Raw genomic sequence first — 14,290 nt, 5'->3', positions numbered from 1 at the left:
CATGGCGGCTCCACATGTACTTGCCAGGTCTACAAGAAGAGGAGGCACCCATTTCAAGAGAGGGGACTGATTTTTGCTTCATTGTGTGTGCTACAGTGTGTGTGAGTAGTGGGTGCAGGTGATCACAGCTTTAATGGAAAGCTTGCCTTCTCCCTTGCTCTAGGTAGCGCGACGATTTGCTCTCGCGCATCTCTCTCTCCCCTTTGCACAGATGGTACTGCCCGTGTAGTTGGGCTTCTCAGATGACCATGTACAATTCTGGGGGTTTATGCGCGTTTGCCAAGGCAAGAGCCTTCTGTACAGGAACCGGATTAGCTAATTGCTAATCCCCTTCAAGTACGCACAGTTCCATTGCGAAGGAATGCGAAAACGGAGAGTTTTCTCGCGTGAAAACTCGTCCGATTTACAAGGGAACTGTCCCATGCGTGCGGGAGCACCTGAGACACGCATAGGCGTGCTCGCTCTGCTCGAAACGGTCCAAAACAGAGAATTATAGCCTGCTGTGTTTTTCTGCAAGTTTAGGGTTTCCCACCTAAACTGCAAGGAATCGCCAGGGGAGCCTCGGAAAGGCCTTGGGATGCGTGTACAACGCAACAGGCACCTAAAAGTGGCAAAACAGAAAATTACAGCATGCTGAAATTGACCTGCAACTCACTGGAAAGCTTCCATACTGCAAGGGAAAGTGTCCTTGACGTGTACTTTTGACCTACAGGGATATTTGCGTCGTTATGCTGGCGAAATTGGGTCAAAAACCTGCAATTACAGCCATCGACAGGTTTGGACAGCTTGGGGAGGGCTAGGTGCAAGGGTTCGGATCGTTTATTTGCCAGGGGAGCTTGGGGAAAGCATTGGGTGCTTTCCCGAGGCTCCCCAGGCAAATAAGTTTTGGAGAGATCTCCCACAAGGAATCTCGTCTAATTCAAGGGGCAAGTGACCCTACAGGTGTGAGAGCTCGAGGGCTACCCAGAAAAATGATCGGCACGCAGATCAGAGCGCAAAACAGAGAATTCAACGAGCTGCAATTTCTCGCCAGGTTTTGCAAAGCGCTATAAAGTTCGTCGAAAGTCTATGTTTGCTTGGGATTTTGTCTGTGGAGAATTCTATTGTGGTTATGTTGCCAAAGTTAGGTTGGAGTAGAGGAATTTCAGCCCGATAAAAGTGGGACATCTTGTGTAAGTTTACAGGTTTTTCTCAAGTATAATAAGAATAAAGAAATACCGAAAGGGGCGCCAGTCTTTGGGGCCAACAGGGTGTCGTTGTCTGCTTGGTAGCGCTCTAGCTGTCAGGCCGTGGTTTGTCTTGAAGTGTTGAATTCCAATCACAGGCTTATTCGTGAAGTTTCTCTGTGTGTCTAAAGTAAAGTAAAGAATTTCGGGTGAAAGCCAAAGCCTACCGCCCCACGGGCCGGTTTCACAAGGAGCTTGGAGAGGTGCGCTCACAGAGTGCACTGGAAGATGGGGAACTCCAACCTTGAAGACGCCATCCAAAAATGCAAAGAGGAAATGCAAGAGACCATCAACAAAATCATTGTAGCCTCCTAGGCACCATAAAGACACTCGAGAGTCGGGTGACGGCCCAGGATGAGGACATTGCACGACTCAAGGAGCTTGCAGAGGTGCGCTCACAAAGTGCACTCGAAGAAGGGGAACTCCAACCTCGAAGACGCCATCCAAAAATGCAAAGAGAAAATGCAAGAGACCATCAACAAAATCAACCGTAGCCTCCTAGGCACCATAAAGACATTCGAGAGTCGGGTGACGGCCCAGGATGAGGACATTGCACGACTCAAGGAGCTTGCAGAGGTGCGCTCACAAAGTGCACTCGAAGAAGGGAAACTCCAACCATCGGTACTAGAAGAGATCAACACCATAAAAGAGCAAGTGCGGGTCATCAAAGAAGGGGAGGAGCAAAATAAAGAAATGACAACTTCTTAGGTGGACATAATTACAAAAACTCAAAAGAAAGCAGATGAGGCTGAGAAATGGATGGAGGTCACCGGCAAAGAATCAACCCCCACCCCCACACCCACCATCATTAACTTGACACTAGCAAAGGAGCAAAGGAGGCGTGTGCGTTCCTTACATGTGAGGATTACCAGCCTCAAAGACCAAGATAATGTCGAGGAAGAGGTCACCGAACTTATCTTTATGATGGGGGTTACTGCGCCAGCGCATACAAAGGCTTGGCGAGTAGGTGACAAGAAAAGTGAAAGCAAGGAGAAAACTTCCAAGGAAAGAGCACTTATCCTCCGCTTCCCCTCTTTGGAAGCAAAGGACTTTTTGAAGAAAAGACCCACTCTTAAAACGACGGGTATTTTTTGTAGGGATGACCTCACACTCGCATATTTGGGGGATTATGGCTCTATACAAATCAGTGATGGGACATGTACACACCCCGGAGGGGATATCTGATTTAGTTCACTCCACCATTGCAGTGAAACAAGGTTGCCCATTGTCTCCTACTCTATTTGGTATGTATGTTGATGAGGTGTCTGATTGCATTAACAGAGAGGGTGATAGAGGTGCCCAGCTGGCAGGGACGTGGATCCCATTGTTGTTATATGCTGATGATATTGTATCGATCTCTGACTCACCAGAGGGTATGCAGCGACAGTTGGATGCATTACACACTTTTGCAGAGGATAGTGGATTGTTTGTAAACCTTGGTAAAACCAAGGTTATGGTGTTTAACACCACACCATAGTGGATCAAGAGATCAGCACCGACTTTCACATATGGTCAAGAGATTGTAGAGTATACAGATGCATACACTTACCTTGACGTTGTCTTCACTGGGTCGAGGTTTCCTTTGGGGAGAGCAGCAGAGACTAGACTGACTAGAGCTTATGGGGCCTTCAGAGGCTTGGAGAGGATGTGTTCGCAAGTTCAGTTCCAGGAACCTCATACAAAGTTATGGCTCTTTGATACTTTAATAGCCTCAGCTATGTTGTATGCGGTGCAAATATGGGGACCTTCTGTAGGCCAAGATGGTTGGAGACGTATGGAGAGGCCCTTGGTATCCATGATCTCTCGACTGATCAGAGCCAAGGCCTCCGTACCCCACGCTATCATTCGAGCAGAGCTAGTTGCCCCTCCTATGAAGATTGAGGCGCTTACCAGACCAGTCTCCTTTGTGCACAACTTGTGTGATACTACTAGAGACAAATATGCTCGACTGGCCCTTGAGTCTTCTAGATAGTTAGCTCTTTAGGGGGACACTTCATGCTGGTATGTGCAGATGACATCATGGTTTCAGATGCATGGATTCACCATGGACAGGCTGCCCCGTTTCCAGTAGTCTCTTCAGACACCCTCGATGTCTCTTACACGGGTGGAGATTACTAGACTCATTCGTCACGACCTGATCCAGCTGGATACCAGGAGGACATGGATAGAGCCGCCACAGGAGTTGGGCACGAAGATGGCTTTCTATAGAGAGCATCTTCAGGGAATAGGTTTGTGATTCGACCCAGCTACATGGATACACATATGTCTCATGGTTTACGGTGTGCCATTGGTCAGATACGCACATCCTCACATCAATTGGAGATTGAGACTGGTAGATTCAGAGGGATACCAGTAGACAACAGGATATGACGCTTATGCCAGAGAGAGAGAGCTACATTACATATGTCATTGCACAGTGTACTATGAGATTCGGGGCCGTTTCCACTGCTTATTCAAAGAGCGTTTCGGTCCTTTCTCTAGGGTCATGAGTTATGAGGATCAGAGATGTCTTGTGCTATATCTACTTGAGTTACACATATATAGAGACACTTTATTGGGGAGAGCTAGAGAGAGATAGTCCCAGAGACGGATTACAGATTTCTTTTCACTAGATATGGGACAGCCAGAGGAGCAGCCATCACTGCAGAGCTCGGTGCACATTCATTCGACCACTACCAACACTCTCATCGATCGAGCATTGGAGCTACGGAGATCCAAATGGCCACGATTGAGGAGAGGGGCTACACAACATCGACGGAGACTACAGCAAAGGATTCGAGCCATACTCTCCACATCCAGAGTGCAGATGAGGATGGATTCTAGTAGTAGTAGTATTTTTTTTCTAGCCTTTTGGTACCCAGACATGGTATCAGATTCACAATTTTGTAACAGTATGGTCTCATAGGTTATTTTGGCCTTTTGAAGACATTAATATAGCATTTCATTTCAGTTCATTCATCTCTCTCTCTCTCTCTCTCTCTCTCTCTCTCTCTCTCTCTCTCTCTCTCTCTCTCTCTAGGAAATCAAGGAACAAGTAAGGATGATCACAGAGGAAGAGAAATTGAGTGTGGCAAAGACATCTTCATGGGCGGAGATGATAGCAAGGACACTGAAAAAGGCGGACGAGGCCGAAAAATGGATTGAGGTTGCCAAGAAAGGGAAAGGTCAAGAAACTCCTTGTACAGCGATGCTTATTAACATGACCCTCGAAGAGGAACAAAGAAGGCGGATGCGAGCACTACATGTGAGAGTGACCGGTCTCAAGGACATAAACAATGTGGAGAAAGAGGTCTCAAGCCTTACATCCATGATGGGGATGGAGAAGCCTTTGCACACAAAGGCATGGAGGGTAGGTAAGAAAAGTGATGGCACGGGAGAATCTTCAAAGGGGAGAGCTCTCATACTATGCTTCCCCTCGTTGGAAGAGAAGAAGGAATTCTTGAGGAAGAGGCCTACTCTCAAAAAGACAGGTATTCTCCTCGGTGATGACCTTACTCTCTCATAGCTCGCACATATGAGAGAGGTAATGCCAGAGATTACAGCGGCAAGGGAGAAGGGAAAGATAGCCTTCTACAGAGATTGACGGATGGTGATTTTAGAGCGGCGGGCTGTATGACAGTGCGAGACCTATGGGACCACACTGAAGATGGCTACCTGGAATTGTAATGGGTCTATGAGGTTGGACATGGGTGCATTTGAGGACGATTTCAAAGACAAGAATATTGGATTCTTCTCAGAGACTCATCAGGCCCATGGACAGGTGATGCCACATGTGGTGGGATATAGATGGGAGACAGCTCACAGGATAAATGCGAGATCTGAGCATGGGAGTAGAGGTTCAGGAGGAGTAGCAGTGCTATTCAGAGAGGAACTACAACCATTACTGCATATTGTACAAAGAGACGATCATGCTAGATATATGTGGGTGAGACTGAGAGCTGACACAGGTCGATTCCTATATATTGCCATATGTTACTTTCCTCCCAGTACATCAGTGTATGCTGCATCCAGAGGGCAGTCGCCTTTCTATATACTAGATGATGACATATGGGAGTTTTCTAGGGATTGTGATATCATTCTCCTAGGGGACTTCAATGCCCGAACGGGCAACTCGCAGACAGTCTTCTATGACACTTCAGATGAGATGCTTAGAGAGCTGGATGTGGGTGAGTTGGGACTTGACAGATGCTCAAATGACAGAGAGCAGACGGAGTAAGGGAGATACCTCATGGAAATGACGACTACACATGGATTAGCCAGACTTAAAGGCTTACAGCGATTTCCTGTAGCAGCCGGTTTCACATGCTTTCCACACAGACATGGGGCCAGTACAGTGGATTATGTTATGACACAACCGAGCTTTGTCCCATGCATTGAGGATTTCACAGTGGGAGCCAGGCCAGTGGGCATAGCAGTAGATCATGCTCTCTTGACACTGTCTGTTAAATTTCAGTATAGTACAACCCAGACATCAGGAGGCAGGTCACACACCCGCTATACATTTACACCAGAGACTGATTTCGTTTATACAGAGGAGATCTGGGACCGTCTATTGGAACACGTACAGATGGTACAGGCCTCTTAGTGGAGGAGTGCACCACTCTACTAACTGAGACATCGCATGGGGCTGAATCAGTGGCATACCCATACACTCAGCCGGGCAAGAGACGACATTCTGGGAGCATGCCCTTGGTATGATGAGGCGTGCAGAGAGATGAGAGTCCCGCTTCAGAGGGATCTTCTACTAGGAGTCATCACTTACAGACAGTCTCGGATTGCTTTCCGATGCCTTGTGTGCGACGGAGAAGCGAGCTTACCTAGCTCAGATGGAGCGAGACTTATATCAGATGTTCTTGAGTAGGGACTCAAGAGAGGCATGGCGACTCTTCCATGAGCACTCCCCTCCCCCAGTGATTACTTCACCTGATGTGTGGGACCAATATGCGACATCATTATATACGGTTCCTGGACAGAAACTCTTCCAGACCCTACCAAGCCTTGCCCAGCTACGAGCACTTTCTTTACACCTGAGATGGTACAAAGGGCCATCGACAGGATGAGGACCGGGAAGGCATATGATCATGACGGTCTAGTAGCAGAGCACTTTATACATGCCAGGGATATGTTGATGGAGGTTCTCGTAGTGTTGTTCAATCGTGCCATGTGTGACGATTACCTGAGACTTGGAGGTTGTCTAATATTGTGCCCATCTTCTAGGCTGGTGACCCTACAGAGCCTGCGAACTACCGCACTATTATGGTTGGACACACATTGGCACAGTTGTATACATCTATTCTGGAGTAACATTTGAGTCATTGGGCAGAGGGCGAGGGTGTACGAGCAAAGGGTCGGGCCGGCTTCAAGAGGGGTTTCTCCACTCTTGATCATATTCTGACACTCAGGGCCATCATTGAGGAGGACAGAGCACATGGGAGACGGATCTGTTGTAGCTTTGTGGATTTTCGCAAAGCATTTGACATGGTACCAAGAGCTCGATGATGCGCAGACTACAGGCGATGGGGGTGCCCATAGAGGTGATTTGGGGGATTATGGCTTTGTACAAATCAGTGTTGGGACATGTACGCACTCCGGAAGGGGTATCTGATTTAGTTCGCTCTACTATTGGAGTGAAACAGGGCTGCCCATTGTCTCCTACTCTATTTGGTATGTTGGTGTTTGATTACATTGACAGAAAGGGTGACAGGGGTGCCCAGCTGGCAGGGACGTGGATCCCATTGTTGCTATATGCTGATGATATTGTGCTGATATCTGACTCACCAGAAGGTATGCAACGACATTTGGATGCACTACGCAGTTTTGCAAAGGATAGTGGATCGTATGTAAACCTAGGTAAAACCAAGGTTATGGTGTTTAACACCACACCGCAATGGGTCAGGAGATCAGTACCTACTTTCAAATATGGTAAGGAGATTGTGGAGTATACATATGCATACACTTACCTGGGGGTAGTCTTTACTGGGCCAAGATTTTCTTTGAGAAGAGCAGCAGAAACTAGACTAACTAGAGCGGGTGCGGCTCTGGGAGGAATGGAGAGGATGTCTTCACAGGTTCAGTTCCAGGAACCTAGCACAAAGTTATGGCTCTTTGATACTTTGGTTGCCTCTACTATGTTATATGGGGTGCAGGTTTGGGGACTTTCTGTAGGCTAGGATGGTTGGAGGCGTATGGAGAAGCCCGTCGTATCTATGATCTCTCGGCTGATTAGAGCCAAGGCTTCCGTACCGCATGATATCATTCGAGCAGAATTAGCTGGCCCCACTATGGAGATTGAGGCGCTTACTAGATCAATCTCCTTTGTACACAGTCTGTGGGATACTACCAGAGACAGATATGCCAGGGTGTCTCTAGAGTCCTCCAGACAATTAGCTCTTAATGGGGATACATCATGCTGGTATGCACAGATGGCATCATGGTTTCAAACACATGGTTTCACCATGGACAGGTTGCCTCCTTTTCAATACTCTCTATAGGCACCCTTGAGGTCTCTGACGCGGGTAGAGATTAATAGACTCATTCTTCAGGATTTGATCCAGCTCGACACGAGGAGGACATGGATAGAGCCGATACAGGAGTTGGGCACAAAGATGGCTTTCTATAGAGAGCATCTTCTCCACCTCACGGGGGATGGGTTTGTGATTCGACCTAGCTATATGGACACGCATCTTTCTCATGGTTTGCGTTGTGCCATTGGCCAGATACGCACGTCCTCACATCAGCTCGAGATTGAGACTAGCACATTCAAAGGGACACCAGCAGATAGCAGGATATGCCGCTTATGCCATCTAGAGCCAGAGACAGAGGTACATTACATATGTCATTGCACAGTGTACTATGAGATACGAGGCCATTTTCATTGTCTATTCAGAGAAGGTTTTGGGCCTCTATCAAGGGTCATGAGTTATGAGGATCAGAGATGTCTTGGGCTATATCTACTTGAGTTACACAGGCATAAACTTTACTGAGGAGAGCTGAAGAGAGACAATCCCAGAGACAGATCACAAATTTCTTTACACTAGATATTGTACACCCAGAAGAACAGACAGAGGAGCAGCCAACAATGGAGAGGTCTGCCGGCACTACTGGCATTCTTATAGACCGAGCATTGGAGCTAGGGAGATCTAGACGACCCCGATGGAGAAGAGGAGCTACACAGTTTTGAAGGAGGCTACAGCAAAGGATTCGAGCCATACTTTTTCGTCGTCTAGAGTGCAGATGAAGATGGATCTTTATGAAGATGGATCTCTACTTCCCTCCCATATTGTCTACACATTGTACTGCTTAGTTCACACATTTTACGCCTTTCACCTTTCACACCTATCAGCTTAGTTTAGGATTCCGCAGTATTTATATTTTGTTATCCTCGTTTAATTTATTTTGTTAACCTAACTTTGTATCAGATACACCGCATTGTAACTTTCTGGTCTCATAGGTCACTTTGGCCTTTTGAAGACGTTAATATAACATTTCATTTCATTTCATTTCTCTCTTCAGCCTTTGGCCCTCAGGTGCACGTCTTAACACAGCAGCCAGCAGGGCAGCGTCCTCTGTGTGACAGGTTGTGTGCAACAGTAGGTAGCGGGCCAGTCCCACAGAGGGAGTTGCGGACAGCAGGGGATCGTTGCTCGACGGAGAATAGTGCATGCCGCGAGCTTCTCCCACAGAGGGGACCGGGTGCAAGATTGAGTCAGCGCCCTGAGAGGTCTTACATCAACAACGAGCTGACCCTACTGGGGGCCGCGTACATTCTCTGCCATTACAGGTGCAGTTTGGGAGCAAGCCCCGCTGGGGCTGCGTCTTTTGCTTTCGACAGTGGTATATGGTGTGCCCAATTCAGAGTAGAGAATTTCAGAAATTCAAAAATTCAGAGCAGAAAATTCAAAAATTCACAGAAACTGCGGGGGGGATTTGTATGCGAAATGTATGCTTGATGTGGGAGAAAATGTATGCGTAAGTGTGGAAATTTCTGGAAATAGCTGTGTTTAGTGTGGCCGTCTTGTGATGGAGGTCATGAGCGCAAACCCAGCACTTCCCAAGAGCTCTAGCCCCTCCCCCTTGAGTGGTTTTGCATGCAATGGCATCACCAGCAATGAAGAAATCAACTTTTATGGCTACCAGCAAGAGGTTAGCAAACATGGAAAAGGAGATGAAGGCGTACAAGACAGAGATGGAAGAGTGGAAGATGGAGAAGGCGGTCTTTCTTCAGTAGAAAATTAGCGAGGCCGAGCTTCAAACTGTGGAGAAAATGGAGCATCAGGTCAAAATTGAAGACCTCAAGAATCAGATTTTCAGCCCTCAAGAGAGACCTAGCCGAGGCAAGAGCCAATGGTGGACTAAAAGAGGGAGAAATCCAACCCTAAGTGATAGAAGTACTTAGGGTAATCAAAGAGCAAATGCAAGCCATTAAGGAAGAGGAGAAACAACAGGAAGCAAAAACGTCTTCATAGACAGATATGATTACCAAAACCCATAAGAAAGTGGAGGAAGCGGAGAAGTGGATTTCGGTCGCAAAGAAGGGCCAAGGCAAGGAGGTATTAATCCCCACTCCCACCATCATCAACATGACACTTGAGGAGGAACAACAAAGACGTATGAGGGCTTTGCATGTGAGGGTTACCGGCCTCAACGATTGGGACAAAATTGATGAGGAAGTACAGGAGCTCATGGTACTAATGGGGATGCAAAAAGCGACACACACAAGAGCATGGAGAGTTGGTAAGAAAAGTGGAGGCACGGGAGAAACATCGAGAGGAAGAGCTCTCATATTGCGCTTCCCCTCTATTGAGGAGAAGGAGGACTTTTTGAGGAGGAGGCCCACTCTCAAAAGGCTGGTATCTTCCTTGGTGACGATCTCACCCTCTCACAGCTTGCACACATGCAAGAAGTCATGCCAGAGATTAGGGCCACAAGAGAAAAAGGGAAGACAACTTTTTACAGAGAAGGAAGAGTGGTCATTATGGAGAGACGCCCTACATGACGGTGCGAGACCAATGGGACCACACTGAAGATGGCTACTTGGAATTGTAATGGGTCTATGAGGTTGGATGTTGGGGCCTTTGAGGACAGTTTCAAAGACAGGGACATTGTATTCTTCTCGGAGACTCACCAGGCGCCTGGACAGGTGATGCCACATGTGGGGGGATATAGATGGGAGACAGCCCACAAGACGGTCACGAGATCTGAGCATGGGAGTAGAGGTTCAGGAGGAGTAGCAGTGTTATTTAGAGAGGAGCTACAGCCACTACTACATATAGTACGGAGAGATGAGCATGCTAGATACATGTGGGTGAGGTTGAGAGCTGACACAGTTCGATTTCTATGCATTGCCATATGTTACTTCCCTCCCAGTACGTCAGTATATGCTGCATCCAAAGAGCAGTTGCCCTTCTCAATATTGGACGATGATATATAGGAGTTTTCTAGGGATGGTGACATCATCCTCCTAGGGGACTTCCATGCCCGAACAGGCAACTCTCAGATAGTCTTCTAGGACACTTCAGATAAGATGCTTAGAGAGCTGGATGTGGGGGAGTTGGGGCTTGACAGACGCTCACATAATAGAGAGCAGACGGAGTATGGGAGATACCTCACAGAGATGATGACTACACATGGGTTAGCCATACTTAACGGCTTACAGCGATTTCGTGGACAGCTGGCTTCACATGTTTTCCACACAGATATGGGGCCAGTACAGTGGACTATGTTATGACACAGCCGAGCTTTATCCCTTGCATTCAGGATTTCACAGTGGGAGCAAGGCCAGTGGGCGTAGCAGTAGATCATGCTCTCTTGACACTATCAGTTTCATTCAAGTATAGTACAGCCTAGACATCAAGAGGCAAGTCACACACTCGTGATACATTTACACCAAAGACTGATTCTGTTTATACAAAGGAGATCTGGGACCATCTATGGAAAGGCACAGCTGGCACAGCTGGTACAGGCCTCTCAGTGGAGGAGTGCACCACTTTATTGACTGAGACACTCCATGGTGCTGCATCAGTGGCATACCCACACACCCAGCCAGACACGAGACCACATTCTGGGAGCATGCCCCAGAATAGTTGATACGATGAGGAGTGCAGAGAGATGAGAGCCCAGCTTCAGAGGGATCTTCTTTTAGGAGTCATCACCTACAGACAGTCTCGGATTGCTTTCCGGCACCTTGTGCGACAGAAGAAGCGAGCTTACCTGGCTCAGAGGGAACGAGAATTATATAAGATGTTCTCGAGTAGGGATTCAGGAGAGGCATGGCGACTCTTTCATAAGCACTCCCCTCCCCCAGTGATTACTTCACCTGATGTGTGGGGCCAGTATGCGACATCGTTATATACGGTTACTGGACAGGAACCCCTTCCAAACCCTACAGAACCATGCCCAGCTCGACCAGCTTCTTTATCACTGGGATGGCATATGATCATGACGGTCTAGTAGCGGAGCACTTTATACATACTAGGGATATGCTGATGGAGGTTCTTGCAGTGTTGCTCAATCGTGCCATGTGTGAGGGGTTACCTGAGACTTGGAGGTTGTCTACTATTGTGCCTATCTTCAAGGCAGGGGATCCTACAGAGCCTGGGAACTACCGCACTACTATGGTCGGACACACATTGGCACGGTTGTATGCATCCATTCTTGAGCAGCGCTTGAGTATTTGGGTAGAGGATAAGGGGGTACGGGCAAAGGGTCGGGCCGGTTGGATGCACTACACAGTTTTTCAGAGGATAGTGGATTGTATGTAAACCTTGGTAAAACCAAGGTTATAGTGTTTAACACCACACCACAGTGGATCAGGAAATCAGCACCTACTTTCACGTATGGTTAGGAGATTGTGGAGTATACAGATGCGTACACTTACCTGGGGGCAGTCTTCACTGGGCTGAGAATTTCTTTGAGAAGAGCAGCAGAGACTAGACTGACTAGAGCTTATGCGGCTTTGGGAGTACTAGAAAGGATGTGTTCGCAGGTTCAGTTTCAGGAATCTAGGACAAAGCTATGGCTCTTTGATACTTTGGTTGCATCTATTATGCTATATGGGGTGCAAGTTTGGGGACCTTCTGTAGGCCAGGATGGTTGGAGACGTATGGAGAAGCCCTCGGTATCTATGATCTCTCGGCTGATTAGAGCCAAGGCATCCGTACCACATGATATCATTTGAGCGGAGTTAGTTGTCCCCCCATGGAGATTGAGGCGCTTACCAGACCAGTCTCCTTTGTACACAGCCTATGGGATACTACCAGAGACAGATATGCCAGGCTGGCCCTAGAGTACTCCAGACAGCTAGCTTTACAGGGGGATACATCATGCTGGTATGCACAGATGACATCATGGTTTCAGACACATGGCTTCACCATGGACAGGCTGCCTCCTTTTCAATACTCTCTACAAGCACCCTTGATGTCTCTGACACGGGTGGAGATTACTAGTCATTCATCAGGATCTGATCCAGTTGGACACGAGGAGGACATGGATAGAGCTGGTACAGGAGTTGGGCACGAAGATGGCTTTCTATAGAGAGCATCTTCTCCACCTCACAGGGGATGGGTTTGTGATTCGACCTAGCTATATGGACACACATCTTTCTCATGGCTTGTGTTGTGCCATTGACGAGATACGCACATCCTCACATCAGCTCGAGATTGAGACTGGCAGATTCAGAGGGATACCAGCAGATAGTAGGATATACCGCTTATGTCATCTAGAGCCAGAGACAGAGTTACATTACATATGTCATTGCACAGTGTACTATGAGATACGAGGCCGTTTTCATTGTCTATTCAAATAGGGTTTTGGGCCTCTATCTAGGGTCATGAGCTATGAGGATCAGAGATGTCTTGGATTGTATCTACTTGAGTTACACAGGCACAGAGACACTTTACTGAGGAGAACTGGAGAGAAACGGTCCCAGAGACAGATTACAGATTTCTTTACACTAGATATTGGACCCCCAGAGGAGCAGCCAGAGGAGCAGACACCATTGCAAAGCTCTGCCCGCACTCATACTACCGCTACTGGCATTCTCATAGACCGAGCATTGGAGCTAGGGAGATCTGAACGCCCGCGATTGAGGAGAGGAGCTACACAAAATCGACGGAGACTACAGCAGAGGATTCGAGCCATACTCGCTCGACGTCCAGAGTGCAGATGAGGATGGATCTCCACCATATCTTCCCCCCTTCTTTCATTGTACTACACATTGTATTTTGTTTCAGTTCTTTTTGATTCCGGACATGGTATCAGATTCACTATGTTGTAACGGCTTGGTCTCATAGGTCAACTTGGCCTTTTGAAGACGTTAATATATCATTTCATTTCTCTCTCTCTCTCGAGGGTCACCCGAGGGCTTGCAACGCCATCTTGAGGCCTTGGACGAATTCAGCACACACAGGGGGTTGACTGTGAACCTTGGCAAAACCAAGGTTATGATCTTTCACACATCCAGTGCAGTGAGGAGCGCCGCCACCTTCACAGCAGCAGGAGGACAGGTTGATGTAGTCACCTCCTATGTCTACCTTGGCATCACATTCACCAGCCTACCAGGACCCTTCACTATGAGGCAGGCTGCTGTTGACAGGCTCACCCGAGGATATGCAGCTCTGGCCATGCTAGAGCGGAGGTGCCACCAGGCACACTTTCAGGAGCCCCGCACGAAGGGGTGGCTTTTCAACACCTTAGTCACCCCGGCCTTGATGTACTCGGCGGCAGTATGGGCACCAGGATTGACAGCTGACCAGTGGACACAACTTGAGAGACCACAGGTATATATGATCTCACGCTTGCTCCGCAGCAAGAAGACAGTGCCACACGACATTATTAGAGCCGAGCTCGCCACACCACCTATGGTTGTAGAGGCACTATTCCAGACAGTTTGCTTCATCCAGAGGATGAGAGAGCTACCTCCTGACAGACTTACCCGTAGAGCATTTGAGGCAGCTATACAGCTCTCAGAGAGTGGACATGAGTGAGCATGGTACTCACAGGTCAGAGCATGGTTTGAGGGACACGGTCTTGACATGGAGAGCCTACCACCATTCCAGTACGACCCC

General features: G+C 47.9%; 1 protein-coding gene and 1 pseudogene across 2 annotated transcripts in view; one reads left to right on the top strand and one right to left on the bottom strand.

Moving 5' to 3' along the window:
* LOC147440173 (golgi-to-ER traffic-like protein) overlaps positions 1–14,290 on the bottom strand; it is a 163,597-nt gene that overhangs the window by 21,108 nt on the left and 128,199 nt on the right. The window lies entirely within an intron of this gene.
* The window catches only part of LOC147440174 (uncharacterized), a 6,197-nt pseudogene continuing 1,604 nt past the window's right edge, over positions 9,698–14,290 (top strand).

This window comes from Adiantum capillus-veneris, chromosome 15 (assembly GCF_014529385.1).
Source record: "Adiantum capillus-veneris isolate H3 chromosome 15, ASM1452938v2, whole genome shotgun sequence".
NCBI classification, from domain to species: Eukaryota; Viridiplantae; Streptophyta; class Polypodiopsida; order Polypodiales; family Pteridaceae; genus Adiantum; species Adiantum capillus-veneris.
The sequence above is the reverse complement of the archived record's forward strand: the minus strand, read 5'-3'. Positions and strand labels throughout refer to the sequence as shown.